Source organism: Camelus dromedarius, chromosome 5 (assembly GCF_036321535.1).
Source record: "Camelus dromedarius isolate mCamDro1 chromosome 5, mCamDro1.pat, whole genome shotgun sequence".
In the NCBI taxonomy this organism is placed as follows: Eukaryota; Metazoa; Chordata; class Mammalia; order Artiodactyla; family Camelidae; genus Camelus; species Camelus dromedarius.
Genome location: NC_087440.1, coordinates 24,304,972 through 24,317,760, shown reverse-complemented (window position 1 = coordinate 24,317,760; position 12,789 = coordinate 24,304,972). Strand labels below are relative to the sequence as shown.

The 12,789-nt window shown below is 30.8% G+C and overlaps 1 protein-coding gene across 1 annotated transcript in view; it reads left to right on the top strand.

The window, feature by feature from the left end:
* The window catches only part of SPRED1 (sprouty related EVH1 domain containing 1), a 106,197-nt gene that overhangs the window by 73,171 nt on the left and 20,237 nt on the right, over positions 1–12,789 (top strand). The gene's annotated exons all lie outside the window — the stretch shown is intronic.

Genomic DNA, 12,789 nt, shown 5'->3' with positions numbered 1-12,789 from the left:
CCTTTACTCTGAGTCTGCGGATTTAAATGTTAGCCACATATGAAAATTACCTTTATAATATTTAGACTGGTGTTTGACCAAGCCACTTGACACCATGGCCTTGCCAAGCTGACAGATAAAATTAACCATCACAGATGCTCTGTCCCATAGGCAAAGTACTTATATAAAAAAAAATTCATAGAAAAGTGATTTCAAATTGTTAATAAGCCTATGGACACCCTTCTGTTTTATCTCACTGATAATCAGCAGATACTGTAAATAACATCTTTTAGTTACCAAATGACCAAAGATTTAAAAATTAATATTAATTTAAAAATTTAAAATATTAATAGACTGTGTCTATCCATGAGGTTGACAGATTAACACTCTGCTAGAGAAAATATAGATTGGGAGATTTTTTTCTAGAAAGCAGTTGGGTGATAGGTATTTAGAAGCCTTAAAAATCAAAATATTCATGATCCAGGAAATCAATTTAAGGAAATAGAAATATATTAAAAAATTTTATACATAGTTTTTTGGGTGTGTGTATGAAATATTGATTATAAAAAATAAGCTATCTAAATAGAACGGAAATGGCTAAATTAATGAATGTCATGATACCATTAAAGTTTTATTACTAGTTTCCTTGCAACGTATTGACTCATAAAAACAGATAATAATGTGGTGGTGTCATCCATCATTACTCAGCTAAAATGTTATATAATTTTGTTGGTTGCTTTTGGCTTGTGTGATTCTGAGCTTTATGACTTTCTTTTTAGTACTTTTGATATCCAAAAGTATTAATACTTTTAGGATAATAGTGAAAGAACCAAAATTTGTATGTATATCTTGTATTAATAACCAGTTATTCATATTTTTATTGTTAATGATCTAAAGACCTGGCAAAATATTTTCTGTACAGTTATAATCAGGAAATAGAAATGTTTTTATTTCTGAAAATTTGAGAAATATAACAAAGTTCAAGGAATAAAACATAAATACACTACCATCCATAATAACCATCATACATATTTTTAAATATAGCCTTGGGTTTTTTCTGTACAAATAAATGGGTACACACATGTGTTATTATGATATCATTGTACTATAGTTTTTTTTTTTCACTTAAATACATAATGGTATTTTCTGCGCCCTTAAATATTTTTTCAAGTTTATAATTTTTAACCTTTTTTTATGTTTATGTAATTTGTTTTCAATAGATGTGTCCTAATTGTCCATATCCTCATTGCACTTTTAAGAGTTCTTATTTGTGTTTTAATACATGAATCTGTTTATATTATTGATGGTTAATTATTATTTTAAAAATACAGTGAATTTCAGTTAATTTGGTATAAGAAATAAGTAATAAAATGTAAAATAAATGTATTTTTAGTTAAGTGTTTTCCAGAGTGAGTGTATTTTGCATATGAGGAAAGTGTGAATAACTTGTCCAAAGAGCAGCAAACAGTGGTGGTTTTAAAATATGTCCACAAATTCTTTCATACTCCTCTCTTCACTCAAGTGTAATTTCCCTCTTCTTGACTGTGGGCTGTACTTACTAACTCACTTCTAACAAATAGAATGTGACATTAAAATTAATATACAGAAATCTGTTGCACTTCTGTTCCCTAACAATGAAATACCAGAAAGAGAAATTAAGAAAACAGTTCCATTTACCACTGCATCAAAAAGAATAAGAAAACCTAAGAATAAACCTACCTAAGGAGGCAAAAGACCTGTATTTTGAAAACTGTAAGACAACAAGGAAAGAATCTGAAGACAACACAAAGAGATGGATAGATATACTGTGTTCTTTGATTGGAAGAATCAATGTTGTTAAAATGGCCATACTGCCCAAGGCAATGTGCAGATTCAATGCAATCCCCATCAAATTACCAATGGCATTTTTCACAGAATTGGAACAAAAAAAAATTCTAGTTTGTATGGAAACACAAGAAACCCAGAATAGCCAAAACAGTCTTGAGAAAGAAGAATGGAGCTGGAGGACTCACATTCCCTGCCTTCAGGCTATACTACAAAGCTACAGTAATCAAAACAGTATGGTACTGGCACAAAAACAGACACATAGATTGACGGAACAGGATAGAAAGCCCAGATATAAACCCCACACACTTATAGTCAATTAATCTACAACAAAGGAGGTAAGAATATTTACAATGGAAAAAACATAGTCTCTTCAATAAGTGGTGCTGGGGAAACTGGAGAGCTACGTATAAAAGAATGAAATTAGAACATTCTCTAACACCATATACAAAAATAAACTTGAAATGGATTAAAGACCTAAATGTAAGACCTGATACTCTAAAACTCCTAGAGGAAAACATAGACAGAACATTCTTTTGACATAAATCACAGCAATAAAAGCAAGAATAAGCAAATAGGATTTAGTTAAACTTAAAAGATTTTGCACAATAAAAGAAACCATAGACAAAATGAAAAGACAACTTACGGAATGGGAGAAAATATTTATAAATGATGAGACCGACAACTGGTTAATTTCCAAAATATACAAATAGCTCATACAGCTTAATATCAAAAAAAAACCCAATCCAAAAATGGGCAGAAGACCTATAAACAGACATTTCTCCAAAAAAGACATACAGATGGCCAGCAGGCAAATGAAAAGATACTCAACATTGCTAATTATTTGAGAAAGGCAAATTAAAACTGTGGTGAGATAGCAACTCACAACAGAGAGAATGGCCATCATTAAAAAGTCTACAAACAATAAATGCTGGGGAGAGTATGGAAAAAAGGGAACACTCCTACTCTATTGGTGGGAATGTAAATTGGTGCAGCCACTATAGAGAAGAGTATGGAGGTTCCCTAAGAAATTAAAAATAGAATTACCCTATGATCCAGCAGTCCCAGTTCTCAGCATATATCTGGATTAAAACTGTAATTCTAAAAGTCATGCACCCCAGTGCTCATAACAGCACCATTTACAATAGCCAAGACATGGAAGCAACCTAAGTGTCCATTGACAGATGAATGCTTAAAGAAAATGTGGTGTGTATATATATATATTACAGTGAAATGTTACTCAGCCATAAAAAAGAATGAAATAATGCCATTTGTAGCAAAATGGATGGACATAGAGATTATCACATTAAGTGAAATAAATGAGACAGAGAAAGACAAATACCGTGATATCACTTATATGTGGAACCTAAGAGAAAAAATGATACAAATGAACTTATTTGCAAACCAGAAATAAGAGTCACAGACATACAAAACAAAATTATGGTTACCAAAGGAGAAAGAGATAGGGGGAGGAATAAATTAGGAGTTTGGGATTAACATACACACTACTCTATATAACATAGGTAAACCACGAGGACCTATTGTGTAGCACAGGGAACTATATTCAATATTTTATAATAACCCATAATGGAAAAGAATGTGAAAAAGAAAACATGTGTGTGTATAATTGAATCACTTTGCTATACACCTGAAACTAGCACAACTTTGTAAATCACCTATACTTCAATTTTTAAAAACCCAAATCGAATATGGCAAACAATGGCAGATCATAAGAAAATTTGTGACTTCCATCTTAATCTCTCTGACGGATCACTCACTCAGGGAGAAGCCTGCTACTGTATACAAGGACATAGTTCTATGAAGAGATCCACTTGATGAGGAACTGAGGCCTTCTTTCAACAACAGCAAGGAACTGGGGCTTTCTAACAAGTGTTTGAGCCTTCAGTTAACTGCAGCCATAGCTATTATCTTTACTGTAACCTCATTAAGGACTGTGAGCCAGAACAATTTAGCTAAATTGCTCCCAAATTTCTCACATAAACTATGAGATAACAAAATATTTGTTCTTGAAGCTGCTGTTTTGCAGTAATTTATTATGCAGCAATTGCTAATCAACACATAACTAGAAAAGGAAGATGATTAGAATGAAAGCTAACGTGTATGGTCATGTTTGTCTTATCTTGCTTGCCATTCCACTTTCAATTTTTTTAGATGATACATCTAGCTTAGTTATATTACATCTTTCAATAGAAGATTGCCATTATATCTTGGTTTGATAGCCCCTTTATAACTAAAAGTATGTTCAGGTAGAAAAAAATAGTTTTTATAAGTTTAAAAAATTCTGAATCTGATAATGTATATTTAATATATTAACCTTAATTATGCAAAAAGGGGGTGGGAGATACTGAGATGCTAGCAAAATGTGAAATTTTTAAAAAAGAATCAGTGTGCAGAATTAAACTGCCAAAGGAAACTCTTAAATTTGCCTTAGTACCATTTATTTCATGATATGCTAAAGTTTTTACATGCTTCATTCTTATTTTGGAATATATTGGAGATTATAAAATTATTCTAATTTATTTAACCACTCTGTTAGGACCAATTGTTTCATAATTCATCTATGGGCTTGGCATAAATAAACATTTTGAAATTATTTGGAGTGCAAGTTGACTGTAATTTATGATAATAGTTATGTCAGGTTTACAGTATTAGTGATCATTTGCAAAGACAACTAAAATGGTTTTAAAAGAATAACCTATTATCTAATTTTTTTAAACTCCAAGGAAGTAATGATTATGATACAGTTAGATCATAAATATTTTTAAGGCCTTAAATTTCACAGTGGAAATCCTCTCCATTTTGAGTATTTATTAATTCAGTAAACATTTGAGCACCTATTCTGTTCCAATAACTTGGCTAACCATTTGGTTATTTGCTGGTAGACAACTTTCAGCTTTCAACAGTTCAGGATCTTCATTAGTATCAAAAATCATCAGAAGGGTATTTACCTTTCTATTTCATTCTGGCTTGGAAGGATTTCATAACACATGATTATTTGGATTTAAAATTGTATCTTGCTCATCTTTGATTCCTGATGTTTAGTACAGTGTTGATCATATACATAGTCGGTACTCAAGAAAGGGTGTTTGAAGAAAAATCTTCAAAGTTAAGGTGTTTGTTTTTTTTTTAAACCTAAGCAGTAATAGAGTATGAAAGTTCTTTTCATTTGGTTTTTTTATTTGACTATTTTAATGAGACAGTTAAGGTAGTGTTTTGTTTTGTTTTAATGTTAGCTTACATTTGTTTTAAGATTATCTTTACAGTGTTTTTCCAGCCAGAGTTGTCAGTTGTAACAGCTCTTACTGTTCAGATATGCTAGATTTGTAACGAAATCCATAAAGCTCACCTCATGATTGTCTTGTGATTGTAAGAGGAAAAGATCTCAGATTCTATGCTTGGGCAGAAGAAAGATGACACCTAATTGATCTGAAGTAAAATGATGTCATGTTTTCGCTTGGCCACTGAGAAGTACTTGACTAACTTAATCCTTTTTTAGAATTAGATAATGTCAGTTTTGAACCAAAGTGGTTAAAAGGGTTGTGATTTTCATTTATTTAAAATAATTTTGCTTTAGGCAAGGTGGATATGAATTGTTCACGTACTTGTTTTCAAAGGTGGTAACATTTTTAAAACACTATATTTGGAAACTAACATAATGGATAGGACTTTATTTAGCCAGCAAACTGTGTTCTGTGTTACTGTGACCATCCTACATCAAGTAGGATTTTAACCTTAGTATATTTTAGATTGAGTTTTATTATCGAATAAGGGAGCAAAAAAACTATATAGTCTTTTTGCATATTTTGTCATTGTTAAGTTTTTTCTTGACTCTTAAACTAATCTTCATGTAGAATATTTATATAGTTAGAAAATTATAAAGAAGAAATTAATTAGAAATCATTTATCCCTATTAGAGGTAATTGCTAGTAAGATTTGTGTACTTCTGCCTAAGTTTTTCTTTGTTCTTGCATGTTGTATTCAAATAGATTTCTTTAAAAGCACCATCAGAATCAATCTTTTCATTTTTATTGTGTTTTTGATGGGATTTTTGTTTGTATTGGTAATGATAATGAATAGTGGTGGTTGGAATTGAGTGGTAGAAATCATAAAATTTGAACCCACACAGTCTGATTTCAGTCTTTGAATTTAGCCATTATATCTTGTAATTGTACTACAGTTTATTTAACCATTAATGTTTCATTGGACACTTACTTTATTTTCCACACCAGTTTTTGTTGGTATTTCATGACTGTGACCTTAGGATAAAATTCTAGAAATTTATTTACCAATTAAAGGATTATCTAAAGATTTATATAATTAGCAGGAACTGTGTAACTATTTGGCCTATTAACTAAAAACCAGATTTAAAGATAATAAATAGTCACTTAAACCCTAATAGCACATTTAAGGCAAACAACTTTTCATTAGAAAGGTAGTTTAGCTTTTCTGTCGATTAATCTAGGGTGGAGAACTGGTTTTTCTTTTCTGATTTTGCTGGACATAAATATAGATACTTTTCTCATGTTCCTTCCAAATTGTTTCATTGCTGATTACTGTGTTCAGATTACTTAAACAAAAACTATATGTGCTATTAATGTTTTTAGACAAAACTCATAGACAAATGCAAAATTAAAAATTCAAGGGTTAGTTTATTCTTAAACTAATCAGAAGTAACTAAAGAAATCTAATGAGAAGAATGAGTGACAGTTGTGGTCAAATCTAAAATGAATTGCTACTGGGTGCTTTATCAAAATGTAAACAGTGATTTTGTTGAGCTTGTAGAATTGTTAGTAATGTTTTTCCTTTTCTGTGCTAAGTTTGCATAATTTGGTGACTGTATAATTTTAAATACCAAAAATACAGCTTTGATAGCATTTTTAACATATACAATGCTAAGATAATGACATTTCTTTATCAAAGAACATTAAAAAATTTTTCTCTCATGCTAAAATAAACTAATTCTATAATTGTTAAAACTTCTTTTGTTGGATATGACCCAGCCATGCATTCACACCTGTGCTTTGTGATATACAACTACAAGAATGAAATTTTGGAGCAATTGGTAGACTGTGATAATCACTTTTTTTCACACTAGATCATTTATTGGGAATCATTCATTTTTTAAAGTTTGCAGAACAATACTAAGTTTTCTCTGCCTCAGTACAGAAAGAAGGGACAAAGAGAAGAAAAGCAAAATCTTTATTTATTTTCTCTACAGCGGTCATCTAGACTTATGTTCTGATTGGAATTATTTTATTAGTTTACACTGTATCCTTTTGTCTCTACACACAAAATTGCTATAGTGGTCTTACAGAAAGAAAAAGCTAAACAATTTCTTAGTAACCATAGGAGGAGTTAGTATACCAGCCTCTGAGAGTGAAACAAATTTCCATTGTACATGCATTATTGGTATGGGGCACTTTACAGATAATACAGATGAGCCAGTGCCAGCACAGTACTAAAAGCATTGAATATGGGTGTATATAACTGCCAAAAACAATTTTTTTAAAGCTAGGGATTCTGCAAATGTATGTACATTCTTTGTGCATATCATATGTTAGATTTTCTGCTCTTGAAGATTTTGGGCATTTTCCACCACCTAACTAAGATTATGTCCATGTTCCCGTAGTAATTGTTAGTTATAAAGAGTTACAATCCAGTGAAAAGCATTCAGGTTTGACTAAGCATGACTACCTTTTATTCAGTCATACCCAAATTTAAAAATACATTTTTGAGGGAAGGATATAGCTCAAGCGCTAGAGTTCATGCTTAGCATGCATGAGGTCCTGGGTTCAATGCCCAGTACCACGTCTAAAAATAAATAAGTAAATAAACCTAATTACCTCACCCCCCAAAAAATAAATTAACAATATTAATAAAATAAAGACTATCCCGTGAAAAATCTTTTTTAAAAAAATACATTTTTGTTATTAATTTTAATTATGAAAATGATAGATAATCTTTTTGTAAAATAGTAATTAAGTTTTGTTTATTAGATTGAGAAAGATTTTTAAATAAGGTCCAGTGTAGGCAGAGATGTGAAGAAATAGTCTTTCTTGGGAAGTTTTCAAATGGCACATAAGTTTGCTTGTACTCTCTAGCATTAATGGGAATTAATCCCAAGGAAATAATACTACCACTGCACCAAGATGTATTTATAAGAAGGTGCCTTGCAATGTATATGACCAAAAATTAAAGACATCGAAATGCCCATAATTAGAGTATCGCCTACAGAAATATGGCATTCAAATATTGAACTTCTTTGCAACTATTTTAAAGCACAAGGTACATCTTATATATTGACACAGGGAGAGGTTCATGGTATGTTTTATAGCCAAAAAAAAAAGCACTACATGGATAGACTGTCAAAACATATACGTGGAATCAAGTTATACATAGAGTATAACAGATATGCTCAATGCATATGTGTATGCATTAAGAAGTCTAGAAAGATACATGCCAAATAATAGGTGCTGTTCCCTGAGGGGTGAAGAATTTTTTGTGTAATTTGAACTTCTAACACTTACTAAATTATTTTGTGGGAGGAGACTTTTGTTGTTTAAGGAGTTCTTTTTCTACATTTTTTTCTTTTACGAAATTTACTACCAAGGGTCTGTATTAATATAATGCGATCTGATTTGTGGATATTTGCATATCATGGATTATTTATAGGGTACTCACTATGTACCAGTTATAGTTCTAAGCTCTAGGGATAAAACAGACATAGAGTTTCTCATTACTGGCTCACAGGAAAATTATAAATAAAAGAACACTTAGAATATAGGGTGATTTTTAAAGGGATATAGGGTGATATAAGTATTTTTGAGAAGTTCAAAGGAAGGAGTAACTTTAGAGTGGATTAACAGACTTTGGAGGAGTTTATGGCTGATGTTAAAAAGGAGTTTTTCTAGTGGAAAAATTGAAGATAGTCTTTGTGGGCAAATGGAATGACATGCACATAGAATCAGAAATGTGAAATGTCAGATGGTACTGGAGAGAAACAAGTACAGTGGTATTTCTGAAACAAAAAGAGATGATGAAACAGTAGAGAAGGAGCCATGCATTCATTGGTTAGTTCTTTTGTTCATTCTCAAAATTTCTTGTTCATGAAAAGAAAACAGTATAATTTTTAATAGGACTGGTCCATTATAGATATTAAATAGCACGTACATAAATAAGAGTGAAAATTGTGATAACGCCTGGTCTTAGAATATGGAACATTGCTTGTGGATATGTGAACTGTTAAAACCATCTTGGAAAATGCCTTTTTTTTTTTTTTCTTTTTTTAATATGTAAACTGAGCTTATGTGTATCTTACAGTCCAGCATTTCTACCCCTGGGTATGTACCAGAAAAATTATTGTATATTTGTATCATGAGGCCTGTAGAAGAATGTTCTTAGCACCATTGTTTGAAATAGCAAAAAATTAAGTATTTTATCTTAGGCAAGTTATGTAACTTCTTGGAGCTTTAGTTTCTTCATATGGAGTAGGAAAATAATACCTACCTCGAAGGGTTGTTGTGAGGATTAAATGAGTTAACCTGTGTAAACCCATGCACTTGGGACAATGTCTGATACATAGAAAATGCTTAATATGTTATCATTGCTACGTAGAAGTGAAGATGAGTAAGCTATTGCTACACGTGTCAACATGAACAAGTTTCATGCAAAAAAAAAAGAGCAATAAAAGCAAGTCCCATAATGTCCCAAGTAGCATGATATCAGTCAAATAAAATTTAGAAGCATCTATAACTAAATATTGTTTGGGAATAATACTTGTGTGGCAAAACTGTAAAGAAGAGTAAAAAATTGGGGGAAAAAAACAACAACTTCAAGATAATGTTTACCTTATGTTGTGGGAGTGGGAGAGAGGGATGCTAACATGGAGGAACACAGGAGTTATTTATTGTCTTGGTTATATTCTCTTTCTTACCTTGGGTGACAAGTACATGCATATTCACATTATTATTTTTATATTATTAGGTCTATAGTCCTTTATATAAAGTAATTCCTTAGGGAAATATCAGTGATTTGTTGTATATCTTTCCTTGAATTGATAAAATTTTAAAATATCTATTCATTCATCCTATCAATTAGACATACAGGATCATATCATACTGACAGTTCTGTACCTAGCTTTTCTCCATTTAGAAATACCTTGAGTACTGACTGCATATAGATCTTTTTAGTGGGTTATAGAATTCTATTGTAAATGTATACCATATTTTTTTAAACAGTTCTGTGCTGATATATCCATAGGATGTTTTTCCTCTTCTAGTCTTTTTTTGTTAAAAATAGTGCTACCATGATTATTTGTGTTTGTATCTGTATATACAATCACTCAAGAATTGCACTCCCACCAACAGCACAAATTATTCCTGTTTCTCCCTACCATTGCCAATATGGATTATTACTATGTATATTTTTCATCTTTTCTAGCCTGTATAAAAGATTGACATTACATTTTTATATCTTTAATTGAAGTGCAGCATCTTTTCACATATTTATTGTCTGTTTCTTTTTTCTATGAAATAAAATTGGACTTTATCTTGTACATCAGTGCTTCTGGGGTGAGAGTGCCCATTTCTATGGATTGTGTAAATTATGTATCTTATGTAAGTGTTCTTCAGACAATAATGATTCTCTGCCCTCTATTCTCCAATGTGTACAGGGTTGCTTAATAGAACTTTGATAATAGGGTATCTTAGAAGGGTTCTGAGTAGAAAAACCGAGAGATTTGCATGCGTAGCCTTTCACAAGGCTGGGAACAAGGAGATCACTTAGAAACCTACTGAAATAAGAGGCAAAAGAGATAATGAGGGCTTGCATTAAGGCAGTGGATAAGTGGGTATGGAGAAGAGAAAATGGATTTGAAAGACACTCAGAAGTTTAGCTTGTTTAGAAAATTATTTTATTTTATTGACCAAAAGAGATACTCTGCATGAATCCAGAAGGGTTTGGGGCAAAGGTTGAAGAATGTCTCAGTTTATTATTTCAAGTACAGAGTTGGGGGGGGGGGGATCTACTTTGGCCAGAAAGCAAGTGACTGGTTCATTAGTTAGTTGAATTACTTGAATATTTTGATAGAATATAATTGCATTATATTTTTAAATATTATAATTGTATACCAAAAGAAAAGGGGAAAATGCACACCTAAATTTTAAAATAAATCAGCCATATAAAAGTAAACAAGCTCTAGAAAAACTGGAAAATCATTCATAACCATACCATCAATGTACTAACATTCATTTTATATCCTTTTAATCTTTCATCTTTTTATGGTTATAATACTGTAAATAAAATTTTGTATACTGACTTTTTAACACCAAATAATTCCATATAAAGTACGTATTATTCATAAACTTCATTCAGTAAGTTTGCATACCATAATTTATGTAACTATTCCCTTAATTTGGGGCGTTAAGGTTGTATCTTCATTTTGACTATTAAAAATAAATCTGAGGAAAACTACTTTGTGCCTAAAGCTCTTTCCATTTAGTACATTTTTTTCCTTACTAGATGAAATAAGTTATCAAAATGTGTGAATGTTTTAAAAACTTTTGATGCATTTTACTAAAGCTGCTTTTCAGAAATGATTGGTGCAGATTTTATTTCTGTGTGTAGAATTAGCAATGAATGAGAATGGCCATTTTCCTTATCACCACTTTTTAGAAAAATTTTTGTCAATTTAATATACATCTAAATTTAAACTTGCTGAAAGAGATATAGTTAGGTAGTAGGAAAATACTCTTCCAGTTTAGAATTCTCCAAAAATGTTAGTTTCTCACAATTCATGCCTTGTTATAAATTATAGGCTGTATTTTCAAACATTTTTTTTTTGTTTTTACCATATCAAACACCTAAAAAATGTTTTCGTTATTAGCTGAGACATATTTAGCTGTACAGTTGTAAATTCACTATGTCATATGAAATATTTCTAGTTAATAGGTCAATTCCAGCTGTTTTGGTAAGCATTTTTAAGTAGAACTAAATCCTTTGTTATCCAAATATACATATTTTTGTTTGTTTAATAATGAAATAATACTTTTGATGTTTCCCTTTAAAATGAATACTTATTCTTAATCAAAATGAAATGTATTATTGTTTAATACACAGAATGTAAGTAACACCTCAATTAGGTTAGAATGCAGTAAAGACAGTCTGATCCAAGTAGTTGGCACTATTAAAAAGCATAATTACTTTATGATCACTACTGATACCACTATACAGTTTGTGCTTATTTATAGTTTTTAATCTCTCGAGTATCTCAACCAACCCTGAGATTTTTAATACAATTACACCCAGTTTATAATAAAAATAAATTGTGATTTAGAGAAGTTAATAGCTTAAATTTTATATCCTAATTGGATAAGGAAAGTTTCCAACATAGGCCCTTTCTTTAAACCTCTCTGTTGTTTTCTTCTCTTCTATTTGCTTATGATTTTTGACAATTACTTGGGTCATTTATTTTGCAACTGTCTGGAACAAATAACTTCATTTTGAGTTTTTTTTACTTTTCCCTATTTTGATCATGCATTTTGAAAGAATGTATGCTGGATACCACTATTTAGCCAACTCCTTTTCAAATAACTTAGCATTAACTCTCTTTACACATTAGGACAGCTATTGGGGAAATGAGATAAAAACAGCAATTAACTGGGTTTGTTATATTAAGTTTTAAGTGACATTAGATTCTCAGGTATATTTTTTAAAGTTTAATTGCTTACTCCCTGATAAAATAACAGGTTTTAGTTTTCATAGCATTTTCACATGTATTATCATCTCATTAAACCCTTATGACAATTCATGCCATAAAACAGTATAGGTATTTTAATTATTTGATAATTGAGAAAACTGAGTTCTAAAGAAATTAAATTTCACAAGACTTCTTTTTTCATTTCGGAGCAAGGACTAGAACATGTATTTATAAATTTATAGTATCTTAGCCTTTTTATGAATTTTATT